The sequence below is a fragment of the Aquarana catesbeiana genome, linkage group LG01 (assembly GCF_042186555.1).
Source record: "Aquarana catesbeiana isolate 2022-GZ linkage group LG01, ASM4218655v1, whole genome shotgun sequence".
Classification (NCBI taxonomy): Eukaryota; Metazoa; Chordata; class Amphibia; order Anura; family Ranidae; genus Aquarana; species Aquarana catesbeiana.
The window spans coordinates 166,806,707-166,826,598 of NC_133324.1; the positions used below are offsets into that span (position 1 = coordinate 166,806,707).

Here is a 19,892-nt window from a genome sequence, read left to right on the forward strand (position 1 = left end):
TAAAAAATAAAGAAAACAAAATCTGTTTACATAAAAATAAATCAGGTGTTAATTATCAAAACGTATTGTCTAAATATAAATTTAAATATTATTATGTGTTAAATTGTGCATTGATCAGCCATGACATTATGACCACTGACAGGTAAAGTGAATCTAGAAGCAATGACATCCGGAATTGGGTGGAATATATAAGGCAGCAAGTGTCCCTGAAGTTGATGTGTTGAAAGAATAAAATGGGCAAGCATAAGGATTTGAGCGACTTCCCAGTCTGCAGTGGTCAGGACCTACTAAAAGTGGTCCAAGGAAAGAAAAAACAGTGAATTATTGACAGGGTCATTGGCAGCCAAGGCTCATTAATGCATGTCAGGAGTGAAGGTTGGCCATGTAGTGTGATCCAAATGGAAGAGCTACTGTAGCTCAAATTGCTGAAAAAGCTAATGTTGGTTCAGACAACAAGGTGTACACATAGTGCATCACATTTTGTTGTAGCTGCAGACGAGCCAGGGTGCCCATGCTGACCTTTGTCCACAGCCAAAAGAGCCTACAATGAGCATGCTAGTATCAGAACTGGATCACAGGGCAATGAAAGACAGTGGCCTGTTCTAATGAATTCAAGAATGCTTTGAGGAACACAACAAAGAGATAGAGTTGTTGGCTTGCCCTCCAAATTGTCCAGATCTCAATCCAATCAAACATTTGTGGGATGTGCTGGAAAAACAAGTCCAAACAATGAAGGCCCCACTTTGCAATCAACAGGACTTCTCCTGATCTCCTACTCATGGCTTGGTACCAAATACCACAGCATACCTTCAGAGGTGTAGTGAAGTCCATGCCTCGACAGTGGTCATAATTTTATGGCTGATCAGTGTATAGCTACATGTATTATTATTATTGTTGGGCTGAATGACCCAAATGTGACACTTAGTGCAAAAGTTCCATTGTCCTTGAAGAGTTAGGAGGTCATAGCACAGAAAACATTAATGGGAAATGGGAGGTCTTCCCAAGCTCATTAGAATGAAGCAGGGTGAGTCCACTATGATCTTTTTATCTAACTTGGACAACTATAACAGAAAATGACTTTCTTGTGAATTGAAGAAAACAATAAGAAATCAGTTGCAGAACTTTTCCAACCTGTGAACAATTACACCTTATGTTTAGAAGCACTTGCTTTGTTACTAACCCCAACTTTGGCCTAGCTGATCTAGGTCATATACAGAAACTAAAAATCCAGTGTCTAATCAGTGCCAAGATTGTGGCATTGAAAGCTCTTCTTCTGCATGGGATAGACCAATAACACAGTTAACTGGGCTGGCAGGATAATAGAGAAATTTAAAGCAGAAGATGCCTTGCAATTATGCAAAATTAATATTGCAACTTCCTGCCACCAAGTTTAACTGAAAAGTGTTCATCTTTTGTAAACTGATTATTTTTATTTTAAATAAAAGTATTATTGCCATAGCATATTGTGTAATGATTTATATAGGAAATATATGAATGAAATGGAGGTAATTTCCCAACATAGAATGTACTATTGACTCCTTAAGTTGACAGAATATACTAGTTATTTCACAGTCATATACTAGTTATTTCACGGTTATTTCTTTACATTTGAATATCTGTTTTTATTGAAGCAAATAAAATTGGTCCTATCTCACCCTTGAGACTTTGCTACTTATACTTCAATGGTAAAATCATTGATAGCAGAGTAGCAGCAAAGTACAATGAATTACAATGAGTTCTCTATGAATTCAAGAACAGTTCCACCTATTTATATTACTGATTAACACTGAATCATTATTTAATACCCAACACCTTCATCTCACTGGTGTAACAATGTCAGATGAAGCGCCGGATGATGCAAATGTCAAGTTGGTAAAGCATGCCTGAAGGTCCTTTTGTTGGAAATCAGAAGTGATTAGGAAAAATTCTTCTGCTGCGGCTAACAGTAAACATACATAAGAAGAAACGAAGGAATTGCTTTTAGCGGAGCTGTGCGGAATAATAATGATACTAGTGATCACAGCATTTAAAAGCAAGTCATCATTTGTTTCACTGCAGAACGAATCCTGCAGGGCATTCACACGCTGCAAGGAGGAAAAAGGAGATACAAATCCCCATGGTAATGGGATGATTAAGCAACGATTACGCAGAGACTATAGCAAGGTGAATAAAAGGTGCTTAAGCAGAGTTCATTACTGGGACACATCATAGTTTACTATAAGCAGCCACTGCTGCACTAACAATATATATTTAAGATTAAATGCTAAATTTGAAGGTAAAGGATGTTTTGACCATAACTTATAGAAGTAGGTCTATTCTGAAAATAAATGCCCATATTACCAGTGGAGTATGTTTGCTTTCTTGGGAATACTAGATATTTATCATTTTTCATGGCCCTATAATTAGCCTAAAATCGATTACTGTGTTGTCTGGGACCCCAGGGACAGAGTACAAGTGCTTCATTCAGAGAGGCCATAGCTCTCCCTTAGGAGTGTAAGTGTAAGCAGGGCTCAAAATTTCAAGTCCTGAGCCACTAGCCAGGCCTTAAGAGTTACTCACCACCAGTTGCCCCACCCAAAAGTCCGCCCCTAAACACGTCCTTGTAAATTATCTCATGAAATTATACTGTTAAATGTTTTAAGCAGAATTAAATTCCAAAAATAAATATTAACAACAACTTTAACAATATTAACATAAAGCATATCAGTACCCATCAGTGCAGCCTCACTGTGCCCATCAATGCACTCTCACTGTGCCTGTCAATGCAGCTTCACTGTTCCCATCAATGCAGCCTCACTGTGGCCATCAATGCAGCCTCACTGTGGCCATCAAATGCAGCTTCATGATGCCCATGAATGCAGCCTTGCTATGCCTATCAATGCAGCCTCACTGTGCCCATCAATGGAGCCTCATTGTGCCCATCTATGCAGCCTCACTATGCCCATCAATTCAGCCTCACTGTGCCTATCAAATGCAGCTTTACGGTGCCCATGAATGCAGCCTCACTATGCCCATCAATGCACTCTCACTGTGCCCATCATTGCAGCCTCACTGTGCCCATCATTGCAGCCTCACTGCCCATGAATGCAGCCTCTCTGTGCCTGTGAACACAGCCACACTGTTCCCATGAACACTGCCTCACTGTGCCCGTGAACGCAGCCTCACTGTGCCCCTGAATGCAGCCTCATTGTGTTCATCAATGAAGCCTCACCGTGCCACATCAATGCAGCTTTACTGTTCCCCATCAATGCAGCTTTATTGTGCCCCATCAAATGCAGCTTTACTGTGCCCCATGAAATGCAGCTTTACTGTGCCCCATCAAATGCAGCTTTACTGTGCCTCATCGTCAATACAGACTCACCTGGATGATGGAACACACACACAGCGGGCATGTCCACTGTGTGTCACGGAGCTGGGTCTGTGTTCGGCGGCGTGGTGTAACAAGGTCCCACCCCCTAGACCGGCTTGTTTTATAGGCGGAACACTGATTCGATCTACTATCACACGAGCCGGTATAGGGGGCGGGACCTTGTTACACCACACTGCCGAACACAGACCCAGCTCCGTGACACACAGCGGGACATGCCCACTGTGTGTGTGATACGCAATAGCAGAAGGAGAAAGAGAGAGAGAGGGGAGAGCTGCAGCCTCAGCTCAGCTCAAAGTGGTGCCAGGGCAGTCTGGCCCTGCCGCTCTGTGTCCTCCGGCTGACAGTTTCCTGGCTGATCGCTTCAGCCAGGAAACGGTCATCCCGGTCCACCCCTGCTCCTCACTTGTCCTGCACTAAATTCCACTCACAAAATGTGAGCAGGAGAGTGGAATTTTTGAGGCCTGAGTGTAAGCACACATTGCATTTAATACTTTACATAAAGTATACCAGGTGCTTTTAGTGCTGCAAGTACTAGACCTTGCATTCCTCAGGGATATCGACTGCCCTTCCAGAAAATGCAGATGCTTGGACAGCCCCAAGCATTGCAAAAATGTCAGATACAGTTGGTCTATTTTAATTCAATTTCTTTATTTTATTTGCAAAAGTTTTTTTTAGCATGTTTTCCTAACAGGGATAAGCAGTAAATTCAAGTTTGTGGTGATCATTAGGGATGGGCCGAACGGATCCCTGTTCGATTCGCACCAGAACTTTCGAACACCGCGAAAGTTCTGACCCGAATAACAAACCCCATTAAAGTCAATGGGACCTGAACGTCAAAAATCAAAAGTGCCCATTTTGAAGGCTTATATGCAAGTAATTGGGCATACAGTGGTTATAGGGGTTCGGGTCCTGCCCTGGGGGACATGTATCAATGAAAAAAAAGTTTGTGAAAAACGTTATTTTTTAAAATGAGCAGTGATTTTTTGATTTTTAAAGTGAAAAGCTAACAATGAAAAATTCCTTCCAATATAGTGCCTGGGGGTCCCCTTAGTCTACCTGTAAGTGGCAGATCTGTACCATGTCTAGAATATGCTGCAGCAATAATTGCATTTATAAAACCAAAAAAAATGACATTTTCCCTGCAAGTTGCCTTTATTTTGCTCAGCAACAGCTGGGGAGCCAGTGTGTATGGTGAGGCCACAATGTAGTGCACTGGGAACAAGATTAGAGATTTTTTAGAAACATTCTGGTGTCACTTTGACGTTGGATAGAAGTAACTGGAGCGTAAAAAGTGGTCTTTGATGAAAGCAAGAATTGGCGTTGCTGTAAAAAATTGCAATGATATGCACCTGTCAAACAGGTACAAAACAATTGGTCTTTGGGTGTCGGTGGCGCCTTCCCACCATAACCCTATAGAGGTGCTCTTGATGAAAGCAAGAATTGGCCTTGCTGTAAAAAAATGCAATAATATGCACCTGTCAAACAGTGTGCTATAAACGAAATATATTGTCCCTGCCCATGTTTGCTAGACCAGTCAGCAGTAAGGTGGATTTTACGGCTGACTGCCTTGCCCAATGATGCCAAAACATTCCCTTCTCCGTGATGGTAGAGAGATGGAACAGCCTTACATGAAAAGTATTAGCGACTGGGAACCTGCCATTGTGGTACAGCACATTGTGAAATTCACAGAAGGGGGCAGAATCCATCAGGCTGAAAGGCAGAAGTTGAGCCAACAGCTTTTACAAGCTTGCATTTTAGACGCTGGACATGTGGGTGGCAGGGGCTGTATTTTTTTTTCCGCTGCAGCAGATGGGGCAGAGAAATTTGCCAACTACAGTTTACAGCTGGTGGTGTGCTGCTGGCAGATGTGCTGCTAGGACCTGGGACACCCTGTGCTATACCATCATCCCTGTCAGTAGAGGATGCTGAGAGATAATGACTCAGTATAGCGGGGCAGACTGAAGTGTGTAAAGAGGAGGAGGAGGGACAGATTTGTGCCCCTTTCGTGTGGCTTTTAGGTGCTCTTGACAATGGGCTGAGTGGTTTGACGTTAAATGCCTTGTTAAGCATGTGGTACATGAATGGCTGGTGTTTTTGCCACGTTTGATGTGCCTGAGACAGAGTTTGCAGATAGCAACTGTGCAACCTGCTCCAGATGTGTTGAAAAAGGGCCAGACAGCTGAGCTTTGGGGAGCGGGCCTGGGAGATAACAGTGGCAGAATGTAATGGAATATGGTGGCTGTTCTCTACTCTTTCTTGATGTCGGCCTCCTTGGGGTTGTGACCCCTCACCTTCAGTTTCCTCCTCTGCTCTATCTGCACCCAAGTCACATCAGTGAGATCATCATCATCATCATCATCTCCATCATCATCATTACCACTGGAGACAACTTGGCAATACGCTGCGGCTGGGGGAACATGAATGCCAATTTGTCTACCTGTGTTCTCCCCTCTCTCTAGTCTCATTTTTCTGTCGTCCTCAACCTCAGAACCAACATCTGAATCCAGTATTGGTTGGGCATCATCAAGGAGCAAGTGGCTGATGCTGTGGTTAAATAACTCAGCTGACTCCTCCATGGCTGATGTTGGTGATATGGCAGGAATAGATGTGGACACGGAGGTAGGTTTATCGACTCTGGCAACTGCAGGGGACCGCATACTTGTCTCTGCTTGCATGACAGAGGATGAGGAGGATGAGGAAGGTTTAGTAAGCCAGTCCACCACCTCTTCTGCATACTGTGGCTGGATAGCATGGGCAATCTCACTAAACAGAGGAAATGATGCCCTGCCTGAGGACTGACTACGACATCCACCTTTGGCTGTGGACACATTTGTTGCTGGCACCCTTACAGTGCCAAGGAAATGTCTGCCTCTCCTTGTTGTCCTCCCAGACATTTTTGGGAGGGAGGGGACGGTGCTTATAAGCAAATGTAAAGAAGAAGTGGAAATCTGTACGTAGATGCACTTTAATCAATGTAAAGTGGTGTTTGGTGCACTTTATTTTGAGTACTCGCACTACACAGACACACTCCACGTATACACTATAATATGTACTGCAATATAATATGCCAAACATACAGTGACGCACAGAACTATATGGCATTATACTTGCAGGAACGCACACAGAACTATATGGCATTAAACTGGTAGTAATGCACACAAACTATATGGTGTTAAACTGGCAGTAACACACACAGAAGTAAATGGCATTAAACTGGTAGTAATGCAAACAAAACTATATGGCGTTAAACTGGTAGTAACACACACAGAAGTAAATGGTGTTAAACTGGCAGTAATGCACACAAAACGATACGGAGTTATGCTGGCAGTAATGCACACAGAACCATATGGCGTTAAACTGGCAGTAACGCACACAAAACTATATGGTGTTAAACTGGCAGTAACGCACACAGAACTAGATGGCATTAAACTGGCAGTAACGCACACAGAAGTAAATGGCATTAAACTTTCAGTAACACACAAAACTATATGGCGTTAAACTGGCAGTAACGCACAAAAAACTATATGGTGTAAAACTGGCAGTAATGCACACAGAACTAAATGGTGGTAAACTTGCAGTAACGCACAAAACTATATGGCGTTAAACTGGCAGTAATGCACACAGAACTATATGCGTTAAACTGGCAGTAACGCACAAAGAACTATATGGCGTTAAACTATCAGTAACACATGCAAAACTATATGGCACAAAATTGGCAGTAACGCACACAGAACTATATGGCGTTAAACTGGCAGAAATACAATCAAATAGACGGTGTTCAACTGACTATTTGAACTGTCTTCTGAACTGTCCCTACTCTAGCTATACACTAACGTAAAGATTACTGACACGGTCTCACTACACTACACTGAGCTGTCCCTACTCTACACTAATGTATGTATGAATGACACGGTCTCACTACACTACAGTGAAACTATCTGAGCCATCCTTACTCTAGCTGCACACTATGCAAAGCTGAATGAGGGTCCTCCTCACTACACTCACACTATCCCTAGACTGACACTAAACTAATATTCTACACTGACAATTGAAGCAAAATAGCACAGTATATCACACTAACTAACTAATAGCACTGAACAGAGCCCTGTTCTATCTCTTTCCACGCCAAAATCACACTGAAAATGGCTGCCATTGAAAGAATACTTTTATACTGTGGGGTGGGAATGAGCCATGACTAGATAAAGTCATGATGACAGCGTCTAGTCATGACTCTGACAGTGCTCTGTGCCCTGATTGGCTGAAGCTTTTACTGCTTCAGCCAATCAGGGCTTGCAATGCACTGTTCAGAGCCGCAATGCATTGTGTTCAGTTCAGGGGGAAGAACAAGCAGTCGAAGACCCGTTTGTTCGGCTGTTCGCCAAACGTCCGAACAGCGAAAGTTTGGCCCGAACTTATGCTTGGGCAAAACTGTTTGCCATCCCTAGTGATCATGACAAGAACAAGCATTTCTTTGATCTTTCCCAATTGACGGCCACATAGTATTAATGTTGGGTGGTGAGAGATCTGCTCCATGTCACCCAAATAGCTTCACAAGCCATCTTCTCAGCTTGGCTGAAGCCTTAATGTGCTGCATGCACAGGTTCAGTTGAAAGAAGTATCCTCCTGGGTCTATTTTTTTTACCACAAAACCCGATGGCGTCAAAGATTATGTCAAATGTCTCTTGCTTGCTAAAAATGTGCGATGTATGGCTACCAAACACTCCTGTAACTGGCTAATTAGCTAAATGATCAGACAGAGAGTAACTATGACTTACCCCTAAACTGGGGTAAAGTTAGAATCAATAATGCAAAATAGAGAGAGCATGGCATGCATAAACTGCAGAGCAATGCAAAACAGTATATGAAAGTTACATAAACATGGACTCTTTACAGCAGTGCTGAGAATCACTACTTCAGCAAAACATTACAGAACAGCTACTTGCAACTGTCCTTATAAGCAATGTTCATTGCAGTGTTACCAGCATAGCTCTAATGACACAGGTGAGCAGCTGGAGGGATCCAAGGCCCAAGAACAAAGCACAACCCCATTGGAACTGCAGGACTCTCGTAGCAATCAGGGAGGGGGCACCCCACAGTAGCTGGGTCTTCCAGAGAAATTGCATAATACTAGGCTCTGGCCCAGCTGCCCACATGCCAGTTCTGAGAGTGGAGAGCCTCTCATCTTGCTGCAGATTAATTGCCCAACTTACTCACCAGGTGTGTCCACTTTGAGCTGCTGAGGGAGAGAAACGCATCTTCCTTGAGCATGTCCAGGAGCCCACGCAGTCCTGGGAAAAAGAGTTAAAGGGGTCTGCATCTGAACATGGTGAGTAAATGGGTACTGTGATACACTCCTAAGTACTCTTGCTGAAAATGGTACACCAGAAGAGATTAGAAATCATGCACTCAATATGTAAATGCATATATTGTACAAATTATTATTTATTTTCTCAATGAACTGAAGATAGGGAAACGTGGATTTATGGTCCATAGTAGTCATTAAAGTGGAGTTCCACCCAAAAGTGGAACCTCCGCTTATCTGCTTCCTCCCCCTCCGGTGCCATATTTGGCACCTTTCAGGGGAGAGGGGGGAACAAGTACCTGTTTTTGACAGGTACCCTTCCCCGCTTCCAGGAGACCACCCCTCAGAATTTCCTTCCTCCACCCCCGGGCCAGTTAGAAAGTGCAGCGTGCAGTAGGGAACCGGCTGTGAAGCCTAAAGGCTTCACTGCCATTTTCCCTTACCAGCAATGGTGGTGGCAGCACCCGGGAGTTGATCCGAAAATCAGTTGGAGTGCCGACATAGTGGGCTCCCTGGACAGGTAATTGTCCACATATTAAAAGTCAGCAGCTACAGTATTTGGAGGCGAAATTCCTCTTTAAAATACCAGCTTTATATGTTTAATCTGTGGGGAACTTTAGTCTTTTTTGTCAATGTTTTGTAATATTTGTTAGATATAGAGAGTAACTGAACTTAAAAAATTGTATCCACGAATATTCATTAGTTGATTTTTGCTTCTATGTATAGTTGATAATTATACATGTAGGGGGACGCCATATTTTTTACAAATGCAGGCTTTGCTTCCTGCTACATAGTGCTGTATAGTGATTGTATAGTGATTATGCCATTTGTGATCAACTCTTATCTCTCTACAATGTTAACTCTTATGATGTGAAACACCCACATTACTCCTGGTAGCCCAAGGCCATCGACCTCACTTAACAGGGGGTGCAAAAAAGTGCAGGATGCAAGATGTGCAGCAACCCACAGCAATCAATTCGGCCAGTTCACACACAATGGAGAGCTGCTGGAAAGGTAAACTGCAGCAGTTTTCTCCCAGTGCATCACACAGCTTCTTTTTTTTTTCTCAATGAACTTTATTTGATATGTACAATAGAACATTCAATATCATCGATTCATATCTCTCTACAGCAGCGCAATGAGGTGCTGTACAGTCAGTCCCATGCAATTCTGTACAGTGCGCTGCGTTAAAATGCAGCATGTCTGCATTTTTGATAGCTTAATGCAGCACAGCTCAAGGCTGTATTGCTGTGCGAATGGGACATACAGGAAACAATTGTTTTCTGTGTATCCTTGCGGTGACAGATGTTTTACAATGCAGTAAAATGTCTGTCACCGCACAGTGTGTGAATTCACGCTCAGATTTTTCTCTGTTGAAGTCAGAACAGTACAATATACATTTTGTTTTCTGCACTTACAATTAGCGCTTTAATCCTATGGAGTAGTGCTACCATTTATGTCACATTAAGGAGCTAAAAAGCACAGTTTTTTTATTCATAGCAATTTTCTTAAGAGCCCTTGCACACTGGGGCGGTTTGCAGGCGCTATTGCGCTAATAATAGCGCCTGCAAACCGCCCCGAAAGTGCCGCTGCTGTCATCCCAGTGTGCAAGCCCCGAGGGCTTGCACACTGGAGCGATGCGCTGGCAGGACGGTAAAAAAAGTCCTGCCAGCAGCATCTTCGGAGCGGTGAAGGAGCGGTGTGTATACCGCTCCTTTACCGCTCCTGCCCATTGAAATCAATGGGACGGCGCGGCTATACCGCCGGCAATGCGCCTCTGCAGAGGCGCTTTGCGGTGGTATTTAACCCTTTCTCGGCCGCTAGTGGGGGTAAAACCGCCCCGCTAGCGGCCGCATACCGACGGTAAAACGCCGCTAATAATAGCGGCGTTTTACCGCCGACGCCGCCCCCCGCCCCAGTGTGCAAGGGCTCTTACAGGTAAATAGCAAGAAAATGTTTAATTCAAAATAACAATGTGAGTCAATGCAGACATGTGAATATTTAAGTTTAATAATAAGTCTGCTTTAATAATGGGGGACAAATTTTTATTTATTTTTCCGTTTCTATATGAAGTCAATATGCCTTTAAAGTTGAATTCCAGGTTTACATTAAATAGTTTCTTTGGGCCAAGCTGGCCCAAATAAATGACATTGCTAACTGATGTGGTTGCTGTGTGTGCTGTACTATACTGTAGTAGCATCAGCTACATAAGCTACATGCAGTATGCGGTACTGTGATCGTCAGCAATTTTGGCAAACTCCCATTTGTTCCATCCTTACTGCTGTGGAATACATTGCTGCTTAATGTATGTAGCTGATGCTACTACAGTATATTACAGTACACAAAGCAGCTGCATCAGTTAGTACCAGCATGGCCCAAACAAACTATTTAAAGTTAAAGTAAACCTGAACTTCTACTTTAACCACTTCAATACTGGACATATTCACCCCCTTCCTGCCCATGCCAATTTTCAGCTTTCAGCACTGTCACACTTTGAATGACAATTGTGCGGTCATGCGACACTATACTCATATGAACATTTTTTGCATTTTTTTTCACACAAATAGAGCTTTCTTTTGGTGGTAGTTAATCACCACTGGGTTTTTTTTTTATTTTTTGCTAAATCAATATAAAAGATACGTTTTCCTGCGTTTCTATTATAAAATTTTGCAAATAAATTTAGTCTGTAGTAAAAGGTTTAGAGTCAACAAACTATCGTATATATTGTACATCTGCAATCGATCAGTCCTGATGTACCGATGGTCTAACTTATTTGTTGAGGCCCGAAAATGCCAGTACAGTGCAAGCTAACGACCCCCTTTTTTGAAAAGTGGACAGACCAGGCTATTTAGTAAGAGGCATAGTGAGTTTTTTTGTAAATTTTTGCCACAATTTTTGGTATAATTTATAGTTTTTTTATAATAGTTTTCTTCATTTTTTTTTACATACTGTCACTAGTGCAGCACAGCATCATCATATAACTGGTGTGGTGGTGATCAGGGACACTGACTAGTGACAGTATGTGAAAAAAAAAAAGAAAGAAAACTAATATTAATTTTTTTTCAATTTTTAAAAAATATTTTTCTTTTTTACAATTTTTTTTAAATACTGTAACCAGAGCAATACAGGGTGATCAGGATTTTTTTAGTAAGTAGTGATACTACTCTGGTGAGGTGATTAGGATTGACCAGGGATGAGGGTGATCAGGATTATTGCTTATAACAATAATTTTTTTCTGAATGAAATCCATTCATTGTGTACGGGCCACAGCTATTGTCAATGGCCACAGCTAATCACATGGTACAGATAGGCTGTGATTGGCCTTGTCTGTACCATGTGATCACTGTGACCAATCACAGAAATCAACACAATAGTACACAATAAATGGTAAAAATGAAAGCCATCCATTGTGCCATTGTGTACAATTGTTATGTGATCTGCTGTGATTGATCACAGCGATCACATGGTACCTGCAGTCGCCCGGTACACTGATCTGTCATCTGCTGTGTCCATTGGACACAGAGGGTGACAGATTGTGCTGCAGTGTGGCCTGTGGCATGTGACGCGTGGTTCTAGGAGGACGTCATATGACATCCACCCAGAATGGAGAGCTACCACCTGGCCATCATATTACAACAGCAGTCCAACCAAACTTTATGTTTAAATCAGCTAAATATTACAAGTGCATCATATCTAGAGCAGATAGAATCTGAAACAGCTGTGCCTAGTAAAAAATCAGCTTCAAACTTCAGCTTGTTCAGTCAGACCCCTTTCACACTGGGGCGCTTTGCAGGAGCTATAACGCTAAAAATAGCGCCTGCAAAGCGCCCTAAAAGAGCCGCTGCTGTCTCTCCAGTGTGAAAGCCCGAGTGCTTTCACACTGAAGCGATGCGCTTGCAGGACGGTAAAAAAAGTCCTGCAAGCCGCATCTTTGGAGCACCTTGAAAACAATGGGGCAGCATCGGCAAACCGCCATTGCAACGTCTATTTGCCGGAAGTTTTAACCCTTTTTCGGCGACTAGCAGGGGTTAAAACCGCCCCGCTAGCGGCCGAATATCACCGCTAAAACCGCCGATTTACTGCCGACGCCCACCCGCCCCAGTGTGAAAGGGCTTTAAAGCAGCCACATCCTGAGTAGAAAGGCCAGTCCCCTGCCATCCTGCTGCAGAGAAAGTGCATTGCTCTCTGTGTAGAAACAGTAGCCTCTCTGCAGAGGTCCAGCATACAGCCTGATGGATAAATGCTAATGCAGATTAATCAGCAAAATGTATGCTCCCTGCTAATTAGAGAGCACAAGCCCATATACCATTTGTTGCCAAAAAAGAACAACTCTTCTCACAAGGTAAGTATGTGATGTTTTAGGTGAAAGGTACAATACACAATACTGTACATCATACATGCTCATACTTGAATTAGATTTTAGGGATTAGTCTCTCCTTTTTTAATTACTGGAGAACATTTTGTAGGATTTTGTAATAATGTTTTTTATTACTTTAGATTTGCAAACCAAACAATCAGCGGTGTCTTCATAACCATCTGAAGTAACATGCAAATGCAAATATCGTATTGTATTTGTGTACAAATGGAATATAGGTTACATTTTTTCCATTCTGCATATAATTTACAGAGGACTTGTCACATGAATCTCTGCAGTGGCAGACTTGGTGGCAGTCAATAAGGGTGCTTTCATTCACATTGCAATAAACTGGTTACCCCGTGTGCCAGAAAAACGTAAACTGCCTCCAGGAAGCCATCACACATGGCCTGGAATCTTCCTGAGGGAGACATAACACATTATTATTGCAAGGGAATTCTAAATATACATGACAGCGTTTCTATTTTTGCATCCTTATAATTGGTTTGAGACACTTCTGTGGTGTATAGTGGACAGGGGAAATCTCTCCTCTCCTAAAACTGTTTTTAACAAAATATAGTAAAATCATTTACTATGCAGTTATATTTACTAGCTAATAAACTACGATTTTAACTGTCCTCTCATGTCAATGTTATTTCTGACCTGAAAGGGCAGAACTAGACTCCCAGATCTGAAGTACTTGAAGCAATGTCTTTATGTGAAAACACAAGCTTTTTAGGAAACACCTGCACAAAGTTTGCATGTTCTACCTACGTGGGTTTCCTCTGGGTACTTCGGTTTCTTTCCTCATTTTAAAGACTAGACATGCGTTCGATTAATGTTTTGATTCGTTTGTTTTTATTTAATCTCGGTTGATTCATTCAATTCGTATTCGGAATTCAAATTTACTGATTTTTTCAATTCGAAAACATTCAAATCGATACATTTTCTAATCGGTCGAAATGAAAATGTTATATTGTTTTCAATTTGAATGCAGCAAAGTGAACAAACAAAAGAAAAACCTTCATCAAGATTTACAATGACTCTTTAAATCACCTTTGGCTTAACAAAAACAGCATTATTTCAAAATGGTACTCTAATAACACACAGTGGGGGTTATTTACGAAAGGCAAATCCACTTTGCACTACAAGTGCAAACTACAAGTGCAAAGTGCACTTGAAACTGCACTGAAAGTGCACTTGGAAGTGCAGTCGCTGTAAATCTGAGGGGTAGATCTGAAATGAGGGGAAGCTCTGGTGATTTTATCATCCAATCATGTGCAAGCTAAAATTATGTTTTTTGTTTTCCTTGCATGTCCCCCTCAGATCTACAGCAACTTTACGTCCAAGTGCACTTTCAGTGCAATTTCAAGTGCACTTTGCACTTGTAGTGCAAAGTGGATTTGCCTTTCGTAAATAACCCCCACAGACTTTGATTTCAGCAACATGTGTAGTTAGAATTCGACTGTGCAAATCACATGTGATTCAGTGCAGTGTGATGTGAGCCCATTCATTTTGAATGGGCTCATATTGCACTGCAGCCGGATCACATGGTAGTTTTGTACCATGCGATCGAGTGCAAGCAAATGCACTGCATTTGCAACCTGCATTTGGGTTGCCGTTAACTCAACATTGACACCCACTGTTGACCGCAACTGCAGTGTGTTGTGAATGTAGTGCAGGAAACGTACATGAGTCTAGGGTTTCCCGCACCGCATTCTACTGTGAACCTAGACTAATTGGCTCCTGTCTGAATTGGCCCTAGTATGTCATAGTTGCCAACGTTTCCCAACATTTTTTAGGGACACTTTTTTTGCAGAAAGCCAGTGTAGGGGGAGCAGTATGTTAATTAGGGGTGGGGCATTAATTTTATCAACATGTGGAGTGGCTTAAAGGGGGTGTTGGAAATAGAGTCTGTTTACATTCGCCTGTCCATACAGATGCATAGACCTTCCTATCAGGTCTACCTGAAAAACTGGCAGGCAGACCTGATCGGACCCACTTTTTAAAGAGGCCTTAGAGGTGGTGTCAACAAGGAGTGACTATGAGAAACTGGGTTTAAAGCTGCACTGCCCAATTTCTCACAGTCAGGACAGTCCATGTTCTTCTGATCTATGTAACTTGCACAGCACTTACCTATCATTAAGCTCGTAGTTCAGAAATGTATTAATTTGAGAACCATACAGAAGCCCAAATGCCATACATCCTTCGAATTCAGCAGGGAATTGTCCAAGTGCATGGCACTAGAATACAGCACTTATTGCCACCAAGAACCTGCCTAGTTACAGTATTCCTAAGTTAGAGGTCTCTATCAAGCAATATGGACTATGAAAATGTAATTCATGTTAATATGACAGCCACTTATGTAAATGTCTTTAAATGCGGACAGTTAGAAAGTCATTGGAATGTTCTTACCAGCCTCATGTCGGCAGATGAATTTGTAGTCACATTGCCTTGATACTTATCATCATTAGCTCTGAGCACTGAGCAGAAGGCTGGCGGGTACGATCATCTCACAGCCACACCCCCAACCTGAGTCAAACCCAATCAACTGCGAGCCTCTCAGGCATCGTCTCAATCAGAGTTTTTTCAATCCCTAATGAGTTCCAATTTAGAGCACCGCTGTCACAGTCTGAGGGGGAGGAATATGTCCCTGCCATGTTCTTCCTTGTCTTTTGTGACCCTGTCCGGCAGTGCACCTGTCGAACACAGATGCGCAGCTTGGGACAAAGGCCAGGTCGGGACAGCAAATTAAAATCTGTGGCTATCCTGGCTAAATAATGACTCTGTTAAAGTTTATATATAAACAAAAAAATGTATTTCGTTTTGAAGGGTGTGGAAGGACTAGAATACCTGTCATGTTTTTATTGCTGTCTGTGCCCCCTCCCCATGCTAGGTAGATTCAACCGCTTTATTTGTCCTGGTGTCCATTGTAATGCCGCATTCACACGGTCAGACATTCCGACAACAAAATCCATGTGTTTTTTCCGACAGATGTTGGCTCAAACTTGTCTTGCATACACACGGGCACAAATCTTGTTGGAAATTCCGATCGCCAAGAACGCGGTGACATACAACACGTACGACGAGCCAAGAAAAATGAAGTTCAATAGCTAGTGCGGCTCTTCTGCTTAATTCCGAGCATGCGTGGAACTTTGTGTGTCGGAATTGTGTACACACGATCAGAATTTTTGCGTGTCAGAAATTCCGATGGAAAATGTCCGATGGAGCCTACACACAGTCGGAATTTCCGACAACAAACTCCAACGAACAGTTTCAGTTGGAAAATCCGACCGTGTGTATGGGGCATAAGAGAGAAAGAAAGTGGGGGGGGGGTTCAAAATTTTAGGCTTGTTAACACAAGCTACCTCACTTTCTGTTGCATCTCCATCCAACAGGATGGGTAATCTCCCCAACAGGACACAGACAGGGGATTTAACTTTTCCAGCTATGGCTAATTGTCAATACATACATTTTAAAAACTGAAATCTGACTGGCTGTAGGCGTGTAGGGAAATACTTCTAATTTGGTGATTATTAGTGAAAAGTGGAAATCCAATACTACTTTAATAAAAATTCCACCCCAAGGACTGTAATGCATAGATCATATATGTATATGTGAATCATATGAGCATGCTGCATTCAAATAGATGAGAGCAACAGTACCATTATTCTGTTCCACACATGTTTCTGACATTATGTTGGCACGTGCAATTTACTTTTCAAAAAATATATATAAACAAACATGGATAAGTATCAAATAATATTCGGAATACTGATTGCACACATAATACTCAAAACGACAGGTGGTAAGGTCAGCCATTTTTAACTTGTAAAGCCTAATTTTACTAAAGAACAAACAAAAAAAACACAAAATCAGCACAAAGGACAGAAAGGACCTAAAAGCTAAGTTCACCTATTTGTATTTTCTAAATTTTAGCTTCCCTATGTACCAATATATCATTAATGTGCCTCTGTTGCAGAAAAATAAAATCTTTCTTTGATTTTTAGAACAAGGCTTTACCTTCGCCCCTGGTGTGTTCCATAGAAAGGTTAAAAACTTCCTGCTATGTAAAATTGGGGTGTAAAAACAAGTAAGACACAGGAAGCAGTTCACCAGCTGACCGCAAGCGTACTGCAAGGGCCTACCTGATTGGATACAGAGTGATAGAGATAGATAGATGGGTCCTCCTATTACATAGTTTTTGGTAAATCTAAAGGAAATTGTACCAGAGGAAATTAGCCCAGAGAGTTTAGCATGTGGCCTGGGCCCATCTGGAGAGACGGTGGGGATGCCATGCACACATAGCAAGTGTGCAGCCTACATTGACAAGCCAAGCAATTGCACAGGTGGAAGGATTTCGGGGATGGCGTGCAAACATAGTTGATGGGTGCAGGGTGTGTGTGTGCTAATGATGTCAACTGGTGAACTGCTTTCTGTGAACTTAGCCTTTAACAACTGATGCCATGTGTCCTTTGTGCTGCTGTCTCTTCCTTTAGTAGAAACCCATCTTCTTTGATCCCCCCCACCACCCCCGCTGCTGTAATCTTCCAGTGCAGCCGGGGTAACTGAAGCCCATCAAGCTGTGGCAGGCACTCATTAAGCATTACACGCTATGCCTGCCCCTTCTGCCAAGCTCCTTCATTCAAAGAAGCTCTAACTACAGCTTCTATGAATGAAATGTGACCTATGAATGGAGAAAGCAGACATTTCAATCACCCGCCTGTCCTCCATTCATAGTTCATGTTTCATTCATAGAAGATGTAGTATGACTTTTATGAATGAAGGAGCTGGGCAGAAACTCTGAGCATAATTGGGTACTCTGGATGAGTGCCTATCACAGCTCCATTAACTCCAAGAAGATTATCGTGGTGGGGGTGGGGGAATTCAGAGGAGGATAATTTCTACTAAAGGAGGAGACTGCAGCACAAGAGACACATGGCATCGATTGTAAGTAATGTCCCTTGTGCTGTTTTTTTTTTTTTTAAGTCAACATAGGCTTTAAAGTAAAAAAAAGAGAAAAAAGGGATAACTTTTTTTAGAGCATGTACTGTGAGGTGCCTGCTATTAATTTCGTTAGCCAGAAAAGCCTTTTCTGTACACTTCTCTGATCCTGGTTTCACAATGTCACCAAGGGCATGGCTTTCTTGCTTTTTAAAAGTTAAAATGTTCTGACAGGTTTGTTTTGAGGTTTTTCTTCCAAATCACACTTGGATTAATTCAAAGACATACTACTCCTCCAATAAGACTAGGAACAACTATGACCATATTTTATAATGAGCAGAACAGCTCAGTGGAATCACACCTTGAATGACTATCTCCTAGAAGAAGAAGCTCCCATCTCCAGTACTGAAGGACTATTTTTGACCAATAATATCAAATTAGAAAAGGATCCTTATGAGCCTTTGCATGCAAAAGTCTCACTTAAAGCAATTTAGGTAGGCAGGTTGCTTTTGTGTATATTTATTGTAGTGTATTACTTCATTCATTATGATTCAGTAGAAATGTTCCTGTTTTACTCATTGCAATGTTTGTTTTCTTCTCTGCTGCTTCAATTACTGAAATGAATAGTATTCCAAGCTGTTTGCATTATGTATAAACCATAGATGGGATCCCTCTACACTTGCAATGTGATATGCAGATAAGCAAGCAATAGCTTTAAGGTTTTCTATTTATGTTTTGGTAAAGTGCTAACAACCAGCTGTCAGTCGGTCAACTCCCAAGATATTGGGCAGAAAAGCGGTAGCTTGTGGGACCTTCCATTGATAAAGGTTGTCTACAGTTGTATAAACTAGAGACTGATATAACAGATCAGGAAAGGCTAGGTCTGTGAAAACAGGTCAGAGTATAAAAGATCATGTCAGAGTCACCATGCATTCATCAAAAAAAAATCATTCCCTTGTTCCCTGAAATTTTCAACCATTTAAAGAGATCTGGATGTCTTATTCTTGTTAACTGTGGGCTCAGTAACATTTGCTGTATTTATAAACCACTTAAGCTCCGAGTGGTTTTACCCCCTTCACGACCAGGCCATTTTTTGCTATTTAGCACTGCGCTACTATAACTGGTAATTGCCCGGTGATGTAGGTAATTGCACGGTCACATATGCCAGCTGTAAGCAAACAAAATTTATAGAATTTTTTTTTCACAAAAATAGAGCTTTCTTTAGGTGGTTTTTGATCACTATTGGGTTTTTTATTTTTGTGATGTAAACGAAAAAAGACCCACAATTTTGAACCCGCCCCCCCCCCCCCACCAATATTTTCTACTTTCTGCTATAAAACATATCCAATAAAAAAAATAGAGAAAATCTAATTTGTTCATACATTTTGGCCAAAATGTATCCTGCTACATGCCTGGTTTGTGTGAAAGTTATAGCGTCTTCAAACTATTGTATAAATTCTGGATTTTTTTTTTATACTAGTAATGGTGGTGATCAGTGATTTTTAATGGGACTGCGAAAGTGCGGTAGGCAATCTCACACTAACTGATGCTGGGGGGGGGGGGACTGACTAACTGCCACTGACATCCTTAGTAACACTAGTACTGTGATCAGTGCTAAAAACATACACTATCACTGTACTAATGGCACTGGCTGGGAAGGGGTTAACATCTAGGGCAATCAAGGGGTTAAATGTGTGCCTAACAATTTTTAATGTTTATAAGTTTTTGTGCTTAGTTTTACTAAGAAATGTGCTGGTTTTTACTCCCTGCTTTGCATCGAGAAAAAAAAAGGCACATCGCTGCTGTCTGCAGATGTAAACAACACAGGGCTCCCTTCTGTCATTCTTTCAGTCGATCAGCATTCAGCGATGATTTATGGCCGTGACCTGCTGATCGGCTTGTGATGCAGCAAATGACAGCAC

At 42.0% G+C, this 19,892-nt stretch overlaps 1 protein-coding gene across 4 annotated transcripts in view; it reads right to left on the reverse strand.

The window, feature by feature from the left end:
- MCTP1 (multiple C2 and transmembrane domain containing 1) overlaps positions 1–19,892 on the reverse strand; it is a 1,184,139-nt gene that overhangs the window by 194,036 nt on the left and 970,211 nt on the right. The gene's annotated exons all lie outside the window — the stretch shown is intronic.